We start from the raw sequence: 17,957 nt of genomic DNA, 5'->3' as shown, positions 1-17,957 counted from the left end.
GTGTATTGAAAGGACCTGCAGTGAAGTGGTTTCAAGGCTTGTTACACAGTCCTCAACACCTTGGCTAAATTTAAAAAAAGCTTTTTCTTTGTTTACAAGTTCAGTCAATGTTAATAGTTGATGGTGAAGCTTTTTGGAGTAATTCACAGTGATGGCCTGAACTTGTGTCCAGGAGAAGTGGGTTGCTTATAGCTCAGGTATATGTGAAGAGAGAGAGCAATGAGCTGAGGTGAAGGTAAGTGCAGGGAAAGAGGTATCTCTCGGTGCTGAGTCTGATAGAAGGAAGGTGGGTTTAATGACCAGCGGTAGGGAGGATAAAGATTTATTTTACTTCATATCACAGTCCCCATTGGGACAACCAACATGCCGGTCCCTGCTTGGGCCAGCTTTTATGCTCGGTTGTATAAGCCCCAGCTATCAGGGAAACTCGTATTCCACAAGCCCCATGGGGCGATTGATAATGGTTTCCCGGTGGGCCTCGTGGGGATTATGACATCCTTTCCCCTACTAAGTCCAAAAGTTCCGACCCTGCAGTCATCCGAGGAGGCCTTCTGCTGCACTTTGCCCGAGACTGAGCTCCTCCCTATGCGGGTGTGGGTCGGGGGTGGGTTGGGGGTAGGGGGGGTTGGTGTAACCGGTTGGTTGACCGCCTTTTCCTGGTCCACGTCCGCAGGGCTATTTCCGGGGTCTCGGCCCCGGGCACAACATTGTCCATTGCGCGGATGCCTCTGTGTCCAGTTCTGAGTCAGACCCATCTTCGCCCTGATAGTCCGGGCGTTGGGCCTTGGTTGGATGTGTTCTCTGGTTGAGGGGTGATTCCTGGCAAGGCAGAGGTTTCGATGACCTTGCTCGGGCGCCCTCTAGGGAAGGCTCCCACCTCTTGCTAGTGGTCCACATGGTTACGTAGAGTTTTCCTTTGGACCTTGACTTTGTAGGAGACGGGCCCTGTTCTCTCTGCTCTGACCTCTGGGAGCTTGAATATATCAACTCCAAACGCGTGGGCGTCGATCGTGGCTCCCAGTTGGAACTTTCGCCCTGGGATCCGATGGTCATGGACCGATTCTGCAATTTCCGTAATTCTGCTTTCACAGCCGGGTTCGGGAAAGTCGGGCTTAATCGCATCCAGAATCTGCGACCCATCAGCAGCCCTGCTGATGCCACCCCTGTCATCGCGGGCAGTGTGGCCCTGTAATTAAAAGGGAATCTTGCCAGACACGTGGCTAAGGAGCCCGTGGTCTGCTTCTTAATGCTTCTTTTCAATATCTGAGCCACCCCCATACAGCCAGGCCGTCAGCGGTGGGATGGTCCGGGACGCATCTGATTCCATTCATCTTTGTCAGTCACCAAGTCTTCATTGATCACGTGAGTGCTGAACAAGCACCTTAGCTTCTCGATGGTGGCCCTTGATGTAGTTCAGGCAATTCTGGAGGAGTTGAGTCATTTGGAATGGGCGTCCACAATGATAAAAAACATGGGCCCATAATAAGCCCGGCAAAATCAGCATGTAGTCTTACCCAGGGTTGTCCTGGCCACCCCCAGGCATGAAGGGAGCCTGCCAGTGGGAGCAGTTGGTGCTCCTGATTCACCGTGAAACTACACATGACTCACTCAATGTCCCCATCGATTCCTGGCCACCGGATATAGCTCCGATCCAGCCTCTTCTTTGTCGAGGTGACCACTGTGTAAATCATTTCGGAAAGACTCCTGACCAGGATGTTGGGATGACCACCCGAGCCCACAACAGGATGATAGGTCCTCGGCGAAATGTCTGCTGGCCAACAATGGAGATGGTGGCTCCTGTGTGCGTCTCCACCATCACTGGGTGTCCGTTCACTTGCAGTGTGACCCGGATCAGTTCCACCTTTGGGGTTGTTCAATGACCAAGGAAGCCAGTGATAGGGAGGTTAGAGATTTATTTTACTTTATTTTACGTGAAGTCTGCCCTTGGCAGTAAATATCTACAATCACAGTCCCCGATGGGACACCTAACATGTTGGTCACTGCTCGGGCCGGCTTTTGCGCTCGGTTTTATGAGGCCCAGTTGAGTGGGCCTCTGGATACTACCAGGGAAGATCATCATCCTCGAGCCCCAGGGGAAGATCGGTAATGGTTCCCCCTGGGCCCCGTCGGGGTTACAACAGTGGAAAGACAAGCGTCGGAGGAAACTGGGGGTGAAGCCAGAAAGGGAGCAGATGATGAGAATTAAAACCAAGAGGTGAGGGAAGTTGAACAAAATGAGATGTACAAAGGAGGCAAAGGTGCACAGAAGGGGAAATTGCATAATTACATGAGGCAAAAGGCAATAGAAGATGGAACATCCTGGGGGTTACCATTGATCAGGATTAGCCATATTAATACTGTGGTTACCAGGACAGGACAAGGCTAGGAATCCTACAGCGAGTAACTCACCTCCAAACCCCACAAAGCCTGTCCACCAAGCACAAGTCAGGAGTGCAATAGAATACTCCCCACGCAGCTCCAACAACGATCAAGAAGCTCGACACCATCCAGGACAAAGCAGCCCTCTTGATTGCTCCCCCTTCCCCCGGTAGAAGGTACAAACATTTAGAGAGTGGAGATGGGAGAGCTCGAGCCATCCAAATGTTTATGCATACCAATCGGGAAAAAAAGAGCTGATTTCCAGGTTCAAAGAGAGCTGACACAGCCCAGGACATTGGCACTTCAAGAATGTCCCAGTGTTTATATGCTTGTGAATTGTGAAAACAAATAGTTACACAGGCCCAGGAATTTCTTCAGGGCTGTTCCCATGTTTGCACTGTAGCTTCACTGGAAGTGTAGTCGCACTGAGGAAATGCTCAGTGCGATACTGTGCTGCTCCGTCGGAGGTGCTGTCTTTCCGATTCTGATGTTAAAATGCCCGCTGTTCTCAGGGAGACACAAAGCGTCCCCTGGCATCCAATTCAACGGAGGGAAGGTGGGAGTCCTGGCTCAGTACTTATTTCCCCTCAACCAACAGGAGACACAGTGGGCCATGAGATTGCTATATCTTTCCAACTGGTAATACTAAACACCCGGTACCCAATACTGATCAGATACTGGCTGTCCACGCAATACACTAATCTTTGACATGAATGAAGTTAGCGCAGTGGTCTATGTCACTGCATAAATTGAGCTGGGTGAGGTGCCATGCCCGCAATTCAATATTACACTGATAAAAGCTAAAAGGACAACGCTAACATTTACATCCCAGTACACTAACTCAGTAGGATTCAGATGGATGCGATCTCTCGCCTCCTTGTTTGTCCTAAATCGAATCAGCCATTTGGTCCAGCAGTGTAAATATTTGTGCTCCACATGAACCTCCAACCACCTCAATTTGATTGCCTTCTGATGAGAGGCTGAGTAAATAGTGCAAATAGTGTTCTCTGGGGCTGAGAAGAACGAGAGGACATCTCATTAAAATGTACAGGACACTGAAGAAACTTGACTGGGTGGACGCGGAGAGGTAGTGTTCACTGGCTGACGACCCTCAAACACGGCCCCCCAGGATAAGGGGGCCAATCATTTAGGACTGAGAGGCGGAGAAATGACTTTAGCCAGGACCTTTTGAATTCTCTACCCCACAAAGGTGCGGGTGGTGCATCATTGAACATATTTAACATTGGGCGAGACAGATTTCTGGTGTGCCAAGGAATCAGAGGATATGGGAGTGGGGGAAAAGTGGAGTCAAGCCCAAGATCACCCATGATGGCATTGAATAGCGGAGGAGGTTTGACAGGCCATCTGGTCTAGTCCTGCTCCTATTTTTTGTGTCCTTGTGTTACTTCATCTCACCTTACAAGAAGATCCTTAATTTCCTTTCTTTTTTATGTACCTTCCAGCTTCAATGTAAATACATATCCCACTTAAATGCTTAACCTATTGCTGTAGCCTCTTCACTGTTAACAGCTCACCAGTAAGTATAGTACGCTATCAAGCCAGGCACTGTAAAATGCATTTACATGAAATCTCATTGTGTCAAACTCAGATGACACGGAATTCCATGTTACGTCAATGTCATCAACCATTCCCGCTGCCAGCGGGATAGTAAATCTCATTGGATAATGCCCACGGAACGCCGAAGTTCCACACCAGTTACTCTGCCTTAGCTGAACCTGTCTAAGATTGTCATGTGACTGCTTCGATCAATCAGGGTGGAGTTAGACCACGCAAAAGGGGCCAAGTCATGGAGCAATGGGCAAGCCAGCATTTGACATCGCAATCTCCTTGTAAACGGACATGTAAAACCCGCGAGGATGGCTGAGCCTGTGAGGAAGTTAAAAGGTGTTGTGGACTGAACAGAAGGCGAAGATGACGCAGCGAAATGAAAACCGTGGCACAAAGCAGACACTGAAACAGGCTTGACCGCATTGAGGAGATGGTGGGCCGCGGAATTCAGCACGCTAAGCAGAAAAAAAATGATGGAAATTTTCAGGAGCCCACGCCAACATTTTTCAATGCAAAAACACTGGGCTTTTACTAGGTCGGGTCATTGTAAGGTGTAAACAAATTGAATCAACAAATGTTTCACATTTACTGCCTTACTGTGTTTTCATTTGACATTTCAATCTGTTGTTTTTGACACAGGTGGCATTAGTAGGCATGCCGAGTTACACAGCAATGCCTTCATGTGGGAATGGGACATCCTCAGCTCTCGTGAAGCTCCGCTTAACCTAACTGATGTACCATCAATTGGACTTGAGACACGATTAAGATCCAAACTGTGGCTTTAATGAGCTAGTTGTTAGCCCGGTGGTCGACTACAGAGTAAGGCCGACCGCCGGGAACTCTGGGTACTTATACCCCGTCTCAGAGGCGGGGTCTACATGCCTCTCGGCAAATTGGTGAGCAGTCACATGACTAGTCCCAGCCAATCGGACGAGAGGCACATGACCAGCCAGAGCCAATGGAAACCCATGCTCTGCACCAATGGCAGTGCTCACATTCATACCACCACACTAACTTTGTGGGTGGATCCCCTGGGATTGAGCTCATCGGGATTTCACTGTACTGTAGCAGGCTCAGAGCCTCTCCAATGACAGTCGTGTCTATTGAAGTTGGAATGGGGGCAGTGTTTTGGTGGCAGTGTATGACCAAGCCTCTAAAATAAACGCACTACAATACCATCATCACAAAGCTGATAGTAACCCAAAGGCACCTGTGGAATCTTCCTTCAACATCTGATCACAACACTGTTTGTGTTTTGGGAACCATTTTGCAATAGTACTAGATAAAAGTGGCCCATATGTGTTTTGCTGATTTCCTGAGAGCTCATTGGACTGGATTGTGTTAAGAATCTCACGGCCTGCCCCCTTCATTGGAGATCTTCCTTCCCATCCTTAATCCTGAGACTTCTTGCCCCAGAACTTGTTGCAAATGTGGTCTGACAATAAATACAGTAAAGGACAACGGGGCATCTGAGACCGGGATGAATGTTGGGACCAAAGGACTACCTGCTGAAATCGAGGAGCACTGGAGAGAGGCAGTGGCATTGTGGTATTGTCACTGGACTAACAATCCAGAGACCCTGGACAATGCTTCAGGGACCTGGGTTCGAATCCCACCACGGCAGGTAGTGGAATTTGAATGTGGAATTAAGACTCATGATGGCCATGAAACTATTGTTGTAAAGAACAAAGAATAAAGAAAAGTACAGCACAGGAACAGGCCCTTTGGCCCTCCAAGCCTGTGTCGACCATGCTGCTCGCCTATATTATACACTTCCGGGGTCCGTATCCCTCTATTCCCATCAATTCATGTATTTGTCAAGATGCCCGTTAAATGTCACTATCGTCCCTGCTTCTATCACCTCCTCCGGCAGCGAGTTCCAGGCACCCACTACCCACTGTGTAATAAACTTGCCTCGCACATCTCCTCTAAACCTTGCCCCTCGCACCTTAAACCTATGCCCCCTTGTAATTGACCCCTCTACCCTGGGGAAAAGCCTCTGACTGTCTATGCCCCTCATAATTGTGTAGACCTCTATCAGGGCGCCCCTCAACCTCCGTCATTCCAGTGAGAACAAACCGAGTTTATTCAACCGCTCCTCATAGCTAATGCCCTCCATACCAGGCAACATACTGGTAAATATCTTCTGCACCCTCTCTAAAGCCTCCACATCCTTCTGGTAGTGTGGCGACCAGAATTGAACACTATACTCCAAGTGTGGCCTAACTAAGGTTCTGTACAGCTGCAACATGACTTGCCAATTCTTATACTCAATGCCCCGGCCAATGAAGGCAAGCATGCCGTATGCCTTCTTGACTACCTTCTCCACCCGTGTGGTTTGGAGTCAGGGAGAAATCTCCAATCGGCAGGAAGATATCAATAGACCGATTAGTTAGAGGAACAGAGTGACCTTGGAATGCATGTCAACAGATTCCTGATGGTAGTAGGAATGGTACGTAAGGCACCAGTGCAGTCTTCGGATGCCTCAGGAACAGAGGCCGGGATTCTCCCCTACCCGGCAGGGCAGGGGATCCCGGCGGGATGGAGTGGCGTGAACTACTCCGGCGTCGGGCCGCCCCAAAGCACCTTTAGGGGCCAAGCCCTAACATTGAGGGGCTAGGCCCGGGCCAGAGTGGTTGGCGCCCCGCCGGCCGGCGGAAATCCGCGCATGTGCCGGAGGGTCAGCGGCTGCTGACGTCATCACACCCATGCGCAGGGGAGGGGGTCACTTCCACCTCCGCCATCGTGAAGATTATGGCGAAGGCGGAAGGAAAAGAGTGCCCCCACGGCACAGGCCCGCCCGCCGATCGGTGAGGATCGAGAAAGCGGAGCCGCGCCTGATTTGGTCGTAAGCAGGTATTCTGTGGCCAATTGCCGAAAGCGATTTTGGTGCCAGCGACCGGAGAATCCTGCCCATGCTCTCTCCGAGCTCCACAATGGCAAGCGATCACGAGGAGGGCAGAGGAAACACTACAAGGCCACTCTGAAATCCTCCCTAAATAAATACAACATCCCCATCAACACGTGGGAATCGCTTACCTTACAATGCAAAAGCTGGCGTAAAAGCATCCGTGAAGGCGCTAATCACCTCGAAAGTCCGAGGGTGGATCACGCTGAGCCAAGCACAAACAGCAGAGAGAGAGCGCAGAATTCAGAGAGTCCCACCCACCTCATCAAACACCACCTGCCGACCCTGTGGCACAGTCTGCGGATCCGGGATCGGACTATTCAGTCACCGCAAAACCCACCTCCTCGGAGTGAAAGCAAGTCACCCTCGACCCTGAGGGTCTGCCCATGAAGAGAAGAAGGGTTACTGGAACTCACTGCCTGAAAGGCAGATAGTGGCAGAAAACCCTGCCACATTTGTAGAATGCTTGGAGAGTCTCGAGTCTCCCGTGGCGTGTTTCCCGGAGGCAGGAGGGGGCCCACCATTAGCCGGCAGTGGGGTTTTCTGGTTCTATTGCTGTCAATGGGGTTTCCCATTGAGTCCACCCCACACCATGAGGAAATCGCCAGATTTGGCTGGATCGCTCTTTTCTGGTTGGTACATTGGGCCAAAGGGTGTCCTCTTGTGCCATAAACCTTTCGATGGGTGGAATTTAATCCACCTCATTATGATGGGAAACATGGCAGCTGATCCTATTTAATCATGGGATAAGGCAAAGATCAGTCTCCCGACAGCGGAAAAAAGCGGTCGGAGGCCGTCAACTCTACCCATCACTCTCACCTTCTATCAATTACATTAAATCTATACCCCCAGGTATTGATCTCTCTGTCAAGGGAAATGGATCCAATTCACTCTATCTCGGCCCCTCATAATTTCATACAACTCAATGTGTGAAACGTGCACACTTATGATAGGATGTCAACTATGCTCATTCCTGAGTCAATTGGCACCAATTATCTCTGAGCTCTGTGGAATTTCGTGGTAGCGCGAGGATTTACTGGGAGGGGCCCAGCTTTCCCAAGTCTCCCAAAGGCTGCCCAACAAACCCTGCCGGGTCTGACAACAGTCCTGTAGTATAGGGGTGTTCCTCATCATCAAGCACCCAGTACCTGACATCAGGAAGGGGAGATGCCACTGAAAGGCACCCCTCTCCCTCTGTCCATGCCCTCTGATCACTCTGAGCCCCAACTCCAGCAACCCCCGTCCCTACGACCACCATCCCACCCTTACTCACCCGTGACCAGGGATCCAACAATGATCTTTGGTGATGCACTACCGGAAACAGCCACTGCTCCCGGTGGCACTGTCACGAACGGAGAACCCGGCAGGTGGGATATCCATCCCCAGGATCCTAAGTTCTGGGACAGGCCCAATGCTGGCCAGTTAAGTGCCTGAAGGGCATATCATTTTGTCGGGCCTCTCCCACGGAATTGACACACCATTTGAGTCTGAGAGATTTCCAGCACAGAAAGAGGCCCTTTGGTCCATCGAGTCTGCGCCAGCCATCAAGGACCTAACTATTCTCATCCGATTTTCCAGCACTTGGTCTGTAGCCGTGTATGCAATGGCGTTTCAAGTGCTAATCTAAATGCTTCTTTTTTACATACCTACGGAAGCTTTTATAGTGCGTTTTTATGTTTTTTTGCTGGATTGCATTCATATTGTGCTCTCCCTTTACTTATCCATTTCTTGGCCTTATTGTGCTCTATTCTAAAAACTTGCCAATCCTCAGGATTAGTATTATTCCTGGCAACTTCATAAGTCTTTTCTTTTAATATTATACAATCCTTTACACTCCTTTGCCAGCCCCGGTTGACAGGTTTATTTTGGGTTTTTGTACCCTGAAGGAAGGTATAGGTGCTCCACGCCCTGTAACAATTCTTTGAAGGCCATCCATTGTCTATACACAGTCATACCTTCAGTGTATTTTCCCAATTTGCCTCAGCCAATTTGTCCCGTTGCCAACATTGAATCCAGCCCGACATTTCCAGAAAGAGAAGGGAACAGAGGGAAAGGAAGATTGGACTGAGAGAGAGAAAAACAACAAAAGAGAGAGGGAGAAAGGAAAAGTGAGAAATGGATTATATGCAGGAAGGAGATAGAATGGTTAAAATTGTTCCCTTTCAGGGGACAAGTTGATTGACGTTATGTCATTATGCATGGCACAAATAGTGTTAGGTTCCAGTCCCAACTTTTGATGTTGAGCTCAATGGCCAATTAATATATAAATTACGGGAAAACATGTTAGACGGGATTCTCCGTCGCGCCAGATCCTCCGTCCCGGCAGCCGGCGACCGCCACGCCATCGGGAAATCTGCGGGCGTGAGTGCGTTGCCAGCGAAGCGAGGATCCCGCCCATGGAGAATCCCGCCTGTTGTTTAAGTGAAGCGATCAACAGAGAAGAGTAAACCAACCTGAAAGTTCTGCAGATTCACAACTCAAGCTGTTCCTCTTCATTTCTTAATCCCCCTGAATGGCTGCTTTGTGCATTAACAATGGTGTGCGACGTGGGCGTCGTGAACACATCTTTATTTTTCCAAGAAAATTGGGCCAAAACTGTTCCAACAGTGGAAGAGTACAGAACCTGGATGAGGGTTTCTATCTGCCCTTGTGAACCTTCTCCTGTTAGTAAATGTGAATGATGAGAGCAGACAAAGTACGCGAAAGAAATATTTCTCTTGAAATGTGCTGAGCAGGCTGCTGCACAGATGTGAAACCTCGCCGCAAAATGGATCCCATTGTACAAAAGCTGGGGGGGGGGGGGGTCCTTTGAATTTCAGACGCAAACTCGAAGGCTCAGGAATATCTGAATCTGAACCTGAAACCCAAACACTGAGGTTAGTGAGAGAGCCGGAGAAGGCATTCCTTCGGCTCTCTGGAATTTTGACGTGTCCCTTTCCCAGGCTGCCAGGGAACTGAGAGAATTTCCGAATTGTGCAATCAGATATCCACATCACTGTGCACCTCTATCACCATTAGCCTCACTCTGGGAGCAATGATGGAGCGGCCTTTCTTGATAACAGCGCATAGGCGCCTTCTCACTTGCATCCTCAGCTGTCATGCACTTGTTGCCAAAAGCAATAAAAGGCTGAGGGGCTCAAGAATTGCAACAGCTTTATATCAACAAACTGCAAAAGGAAAAAAAAGGTATTTCGACCGGAAGACCGGAGCAGAATTAGGCCATTCAATCATGGCTGATATTTTTTTCATTCCCATTCTCCTGCTTTCTCCCCATAACCCCAGCTGCTCTTATTAATCAAGAACCTATCTATCTCTAACTTAAAGACACTCATTGATTTGGTCTCCACAGCCTTCTGCAGCAAAGAGTTCCACTGATTCACCACCCTCTGGCTGAAATAATTCCTCCTCATCTCTGTTTTAAAGGATTGGCCCTTTAGTCTGAGGCTGTGTCCTCTGGTTCTAGTTTTTCCTACAAGTGGAAACATCCTCTTCACATCCACTTTATCCAGGCCTCGCAGTATCCTGCAATTAGGTCCCCCTTCATCCTTCTAAACTCCAACGAGTACAGACCCTTCGTATGACAAGCTCGTCATTCCAAGGATCATTCTTGTGAACCTCCTCTGGACTCTTTTCAAGGTCATCCTTCCTTAGATACGGGGCCCAAAACTGCTCACAGTACTGCAAATGGGGTCTGACCAGAGCCTTCTACAGCCTCAGAAGTACATTCCTGCTCTTGTACTCTAGATCTCTCGACATGAAAGCTAACATTGCATTTGCCTGCCTAACTGCTGACTGAACATGCACGTTAACCTTCAGAGAAACATGAACAAGGACTCCAAAGTCCCTTTGTGCTTCTGATTTCTTAAGTCTTTTCCCATTTAGAAAATAGTTTATGCCTCCATTCTTCCTTCCAAAGTCCATTAACCTCACACTTTTCCACTTCGTATTCCATCTGCCACTTCTTTGCCCACTCATATAGCCTGTCGAAGTCCTCCTGCAGCCCCCCCCCCCCCCCCCCCACCCGAATCACCAATACTACCTGTCCCTCTGCATACTTTTCTATAATCTGCAACCTGTTGGTAAGTAGTGGTGTGCCTCAGGGGGTGGTGTTGGGACCACAACTTTTCACAATATACACTCACGATTAAGTGCTCCCGCAAGCAGGAAAACCAGAGGGATTCCCACTGATGGCAGGAACGAACTCGACGTGCCATTCAGTGGAATTTTATTTTACCCAGGATCGGGTTTGTGTGCCATTCAATGATATATCGGAGTTCTCGCTGGACCTGAGAGGGGCAGGACCTAACTTCTCTGACAGGTCGCGCTCCTCAGAGATCAGGGCGCCCTTTTATAAAGGGATCCCAATCTCAAAATTCTGCTGCAGCCAACCCTGGATCACTGGGAAGGCCTCCCCCCCCACACCACCCTAAATGCTGATAAGGGCCCGCCCCCTCACTCCCCCACCCCTCCCCCGCCCCACAGTCACTCCCCCTCCACAGATTCTCCCCCCTTTTAGGCCCCAAACTTTCGTCGTGCCAATCTGGTGGCTTGAACTCAGAGGAGTGGCAATGAGGTCAGTACCCTCCTTACAATTTCCTCGAGGGTACGGGGGGGGGTCCTTAATGGCAAGTGGAGGTCAGGGCGCCGAGGGGCTCAGGTCAGGGTCTTTCCTGGGATGGGGGTCGTTTGACTGCCCTTCACACCTGTGGCCTTAAACCCTTTAAGCTGCCAGTCAGCATGTCAAGTTCGAAGATGTGGGTGGCAGAGTGCCACAGTGGTTAGCACTGCTGCCTCACAGCACCAGGGTTCCAGATTCATCCGGCCTCAGGTGACTGTGCAGAGCCTGCACGTACTGCCCATAGCTGCGTGGGATTCCTCCGGGTGCTCCGGTATCCTCCCACTGTCCAAAGATGTGAGGGTTAGGTGGATTGGCCATGCTATGTTGCCCTTAGTGTCCAAAAGGTTAGATGGGGTTACTGGGTTATGGGGATCGTGTGGGGGTGTAGGCTGCTCTTTTGAAGGGCCGCTCCAGACTTGATGGGCCAAATGGCCTCCTTCTTCACTGTAAGCTCTTTGATAAGAGCTTTGCTAATGGATAGAAGAGGCAAAAAATCTAGAAAATATAAACATCTAGTATGTTCTGTGAGATTAAGATAAATAGTGAAGGGCAATGAATGCTGACTCAGTAAATAATGCTCATAAACCTTGAATGGATAAAAAAAAATGAAGTGGTTAACTTGGAGAACAACATGGAGGTGCTCACATTTAACAATCTTCCTCTCTCCCAAGATCGATGACCATTTCTGTATCATTAATGCCAGACTCATTCACTTCTGGCAGCACGTGGGACAGCACGGTAGCACAGTGGCTAGCACGGTGGCTTTATAGCGCCAAAGTCCCAGGTTTGATTCCCCGCTGGGTTATTGTCTGTGCGGAGTCAGCACATTCTCTCCGTGTCCGCGTGGGTTTCCTCCGGGTGCTCCGGGTTCCTCCCACAGTCCAAAGACGTGTAGGTTAGGTGGATTGACCATGCTAAAATTGCCCTTAGTGTCTAAAAAGGTCAGGAGGGGTTATTAGGTTACGGGGATAGGGTGGAAGTGAGGGCTTAACTGGGTCAGAGCAGACTGGATGGGCCGAATGGCCTCCTTCTGCACTGTATGCTCTATGTCCCACATTATTTTGACAGCATGTTCTGGCCCAATTCTGGTGAACACAACAAAGTTGTTTTCATTCTCGATATTTTTAGTCGGAGATCTTGGATGCCAATTACAAGATTTGGTCCAAATGTCACTTTGTTTTAAACTTGGTCAAAGCAAGGCCAGAACTCATTCTCAGAACCTGAGAAAAATGTTTGGCGAAATACTGTCATTAGATTTACCCACACAACAGTTTATCGAAAGGCAGGCAAATCAACTGCAAAACCGTCACTGCAGATTTGTCAGGCCCCTTTGAGTTATTTCTGGCTCAGTGTCTCAAATTGGACACAATCTCAGTGGACGTCAGTTAAAGCTCGAGATCAGTAATTGTCTGAATGTTTGGATTGGATTCAGCTGTTAGCATTTGTGAAGCCATTGACAAAGCCCAAGTTTAGATGAGGAACCTTCAGAGGAGGCAATTGTGGAGCATAAATGGCAACATAGACCAGAGAGGTCAAGTGGGCCATTTCTGAACTGTTAATTCTGTACGGGCGGCACGGCAGCACAGTGGTTAGCACTGTTGCTTCACTGCGCCAGGGACGCGGGTCCAATTCCCGGCTTGGGTCACTGTCTATGCCGAGTCTGCATGTTTTCCCCGTGTCTGTGTGGGTTTCCTCCGGGTGCTCCGGCTTCCTCCCAAAAGAGCAGGGATAGGGTGGAAGTGAGGGCTGAACTGGGTCGGTGCAGACTCAATGGGCCGAATGGCCTCCTTCTGCACTGTATGCTCTATAGAACATAGAACAGTACAGCACAGAACAGGCCCTTCGGCCCTCAATGTTGTGCCGAGCCATGATCACCCTACTCAAACCCACGTATCCACCCTATACCCGTAACCCAACAACCCCCCCTTAACCTTATTTTTTAGGACACTACGGGCAATTTAGCATGGCCAATCCACCTAACCCGCACATCTTTGGACTGTGGGAGGAAACCGGAGCACCCGGAGGAAACCCACGCACACAGGGGGAGGACGTGCAGACTCCACACAGACAGTGACCCAGCCGGGAATCGAACCTGGGACCCTGGAGCTGTGAAGCATTTATGCTAACCACCATGCTACCCTGCTGCCCCTCTATGTTCTACATTATTTTGACAGCATGTTTTGGCCTACTTCTGGTGCTTGTTAGGTGAATTGGACATTCTGAATTCTCCCTCAGTGTACTCGAACAGGTGCCAGAGTGTGGTGACTAGGGGATTTTCACAGTAACTTCATTGCAGTGTTAATGTAAGCCGACTTGTGGCACTAATTAAGATTATTATTAAGAGTGAAGTGAATTGCACATAACAGGGACATTTTCCCCTGGACCGTAGGAGGCTTATGGGTGATCTTAGAGAGGTCTATTAAATAATAAGGGGCATAGATAAGGTAGATAATCAATATCTTTTGGCTTCACAGCGCCAGGGTCCCAGGTTCGATTTCCCGCTGGGTCACTGTCTGTGCGGAGTCTGCACGTTCTCCCCGTGTCTGCGTGGGTTTCCTCCGGGTGCTGTGGTTTCCTCCTATTAGTCCCGAAAGATGTGCTGTTAGGTCATTTGGACATTCTGAATTCTCCCTCAGTGTACCCAAACAGGTGCCGGAATGTGGCGACAAGGGGCTTTTCACAGTAACTTCATTGCAAAGTAAGCCTACTTGAGACAATAAAGATTACAATGAAAAGTTAGGGGCATCTAAAACTAGAGGGTTTACGGTGAGAGGGGAGAGATACAAAAGGGTCCAGAAGGGCAATTATTTCACACAGAGGGTGGTGAGTGTCTGCAACGAGAACCAGAGGCAGTAGTAGAGGCGGGTACAACTTTGTCTTTTAAAAAGGATTTAGACAGTTATATGGGAAAGCTGGGTAAAGAGGGGCATGGGCTAAATGCAGGCAATTGGGACTAGTGGTAAAAACTGGGCGGCATGGACATGTTGGGCCGAAAGGCCTGTTTTCATGCTGTAAACCTCTATGACTCTAACATGCACAGGAATTGAAGCGATTGACTGAATGCAGATCAAGCACTGTTTAGCAGGAGAGGTGAAACAAATCAGGCTTGTCTTCCGCGGAGTTTAGAAAGTTAAAGAATGATTTGATCAAAGTTTTCAACGTATTAAGAGAAACGTGCTGGGTAGACAGAAATAATATATATCCGTTAGTTGGGGAGTCTAGGACTTCGTACATTGACTAAAAATTAGAGCCAATCTCAATAAGAATCTTTATTAGTGTCACAAGTAGGTTCAAATGTGGGGTGCGATTCTCCGCTCCCCACGCCAGGTGGGAGAATTGCGGGAGGGCCCCTCGACTAATTTCACGACCCCCTGGCGCTCCCCGCGATTCTCCCACACCCCGCTCGGAAGAATTGCCGGTTGCCGTTTTTCACGGCAACCGGTGATTCTCCGACCCGGATGGGCTGAGCGGCCTGCCGTTCGCGACCGTTTCACGACGGCGGCAACCACACCTGGTCGCTGCCATAGTGAAATCGCCGTGAGATGCCCGTTTTGGGGCTTGTAGGGGGCCTGGTGGGGAATGAGCACCACGACTGTGCTCGGGAGGGGACAGGCCCGCGATCGGTGCCCACCGATCGTCGGGCCGGCGTCTCAATCGGACGCACTATTTCCCCTCCGCTACCCCGCAAGATCAAGCCGCCACGTCTTGCGGGGCAGCTGAGGGGAAAAATGGCCACCGCGCATGCGCGGGTTCAAGCTGTCAGCCGTCGTGACGTCAGCCGCGCATGCGCGGGTTGGAGCCGGCCAACCTCCGCATGTGCGGCTGATGTCACATAGGCGCTGCTGTCGCATTATTCTTGGCGCGCCGCCCGGCGGCCGAGAGTTACGGAGCGCCGCTCTTAGCCCTGCCGGGAGGGGAGAATAGGGGGCGAGGAGCAGCCTCTGAGGCCGTCGTGAAACTCGGCCAAGTTCACAACGGCCCTCCGATTTTTCCCAGGAGCGGAGAATTCCGCCCATAGTGTCCAACATTAGATGTGATTCCATGATTGGACAACACTTATTGAGCAATCTCAAGTGTGTTAATAATTACACTAACAACTAATAAGATTATTCCTCAGGGTCTTATGTCTCACGCATGTTTGCTTGAAGCCAAACATATTCATATGCAAGTCCCTGTCCTCTGCAGACAGAAAGGACATGTATGGGCATTGTGTCATTTTTCAATTTCAACAGATTGGATTAGATTGGATTGGATTTGTTTCTTGTCACTTGTGCCGAGGTACAGTGAAAGGTATTTTTCTGCGAGCATCTCAAACTGATCATTTAATGCATGAAAATAAAATTAAAATAAAAAGAACATACATAAAACGGCAACACAAGGTCCACAATGTAAATACATAGACACCGGCATCGGGTGAAACATTACAGCAGTAGTGTTAATCAGGTCAGTCCATAAGAGGGTCGTAACAGCGGGGAAGAAGCTGTTTTTGAGACTGGTTCGTGCGTGTTCTCAGACTTTTGCATTTCCTGCCCGATGGAAGAAGTTGAAAGAGTGAGTAAGCCGGGTGGGAGGGGTCTTTGATTATGCTGCCCGCTTTCCCCAGGCAGCGGGAGGTGCAGATGGAGTCAATGGATGGGAGGCAGGTTTGTGGACATGCCAAATTTCCTTAGTTTCCTAAGGAAGTATAGGCGCTGTTGTGCTTTCTTGGTGGTAGCGTCGATGTGGGTGGACCAGGACAGATCTTTGGTTCTGTGCCCTCTGAGGAGATTGAAGCTGCATGGCAATGTCTCAACAAATCTGAGTTCACTTGCCAACTAAGCAGCAACCTTTTCTCACACAGTGTAAATTGTTTTTCCCTTTGAAATTTGGTTTTCTGGAGTCTATCCTGATGAGTAGAGGGTGAAGAGGTTTGACGGCATGTCTCTTTTAGCAGCAACACTTATGTTCTGCCCAAGAAAATGCCTAGAAGTAAATTACTTTAATATGGCGGACGTGGATCAACCAACACGTTGCGCGCGAGGCCAATTCCGGCACGCTGGGTGAATATCAGGGACGACCAAAATCGAGGTTTGAGCCGAGCACAAACCATTTTGCGATGCATCCGGTCCACTTCCAATGTTCTGGATCTCACCCCAAAATGGCAAGAAGGTCATTAAACCTCATTTGCATTCATTTTAATGTCACTAACGAGATTAAAGTTGGATGCAGCGGCCTCCCGGGAGTCACCCGATTCCCCAGTGAGAAGCCACGTGGGCATTGTTTAGTACTCCTTTACAAGAAGAGTGAAGCTGGCGCTATGGCAACCGAGGGCAAGTGAGGAGGTGAGTAGCCATTTCCATTTACCGGCCTGCAGCTCAATGGCACCGGAGCTGCTGCCCCAGTGCTTTGTGGGTGGGGGTGATGGGCGGGGCTTTTCACAGTAACTTCATTGAAGCCTACTTGTGACAATAAGCGATTATTATTATTATTCAGGTGCTCTTGGGGGGGGGGGATGCCTTTAGGTGCTTTGGGCTGCTCAGGGGGTTGGGGGGTTGCCCCTGATCTGGGGAGGGGTAGTGAGGGGCTTTGCGTTTGTGATGTCTTCACGCCACCTTTAAATATTGTGGAGACCCATAACAGGAGCAACCACAGCCGTTGCCTGTCTGTCCCACCAAACTCTCCCAGGACAGACGCTGCTGCAGCTTCTCTCATGAAGGTAAATTTCATCCCCTTTAACAGTGAGCAGCCTCAAGCTTCACAGCTGAAGGCTATTTCAAATGAGGAATTAGCCTTGTTAGTTGTGAGAGCACTTCACGCTCCTGAATTCTCAAGTGCCTCCTCGAAGGCACACGTGCCATGCCTCAGAGGATGATTAGTGCACTACATGTCCGGCAAACTTTGAAGTCTGGATTCTAGGAGCAACAACACCATAGATGCAGCTGGCAACAATCAAACACTAAAGATCGGGGCTTCAGTGCTGAGGAACCACGGCCAAAAGGTAACTGCCTGCATGACAGAGGGCAGCTGAGCACGACCTCCATAATGTTCCCGACAGAGGTCGGGGGGTGAGTGGGAAGAGTGAGGTTTGCCAGCACAACTGTCTCACTGGATGGCACTCTGAGAGCAGGCAAGACAGTCATGGTACGGGTGGGGGAGGGGCGGCAGATTTTGAGGGTCCCATGTTGGAAGCCCTATGTGATTCTCGGTCTCTCTCCTCCATTTCCTTCCAGATTAAAAATGATTGCTGGGGTAGATCTGGCAGAGGCTGCCCTCGCTGTGCTGGTGGCAGCCAAGGCGGGCAGGCGTGGCGACGTTAGCAGCGCCAATGCAGCCTGAGAGCAGCACCACATGTGCAGGGGGCAGCCAACCTGAAGACCCGACCGCACATCAGGCTAAGGAGGGGGCCAGCAGAAGAGGTCAGCGATGGCCCAAGGAGTACAGCGTTTGCTGGTCCTTCCATGAGCTGACGGGCAGCATATGCCCCAGAAGACTACCCAGCAGAGA

Source organism: Scyliorhinus canicula, chromosome 10, assembly GCF_902713615.1.
Source record: "Scyliorhinus canicula chromosome 10, sScyCan1.1, whole genome shotgun sequence".
Lineage (NCBI taxonomy): Eukaryota > Metazoa > Chordata > Chondrichthyes > Carcharhiniformes > Scyliorhinidae > Scyliorhinus > Scyliorhinus canicula.
Note: the sequence above shows the minus strand (reverse complement) of the source record.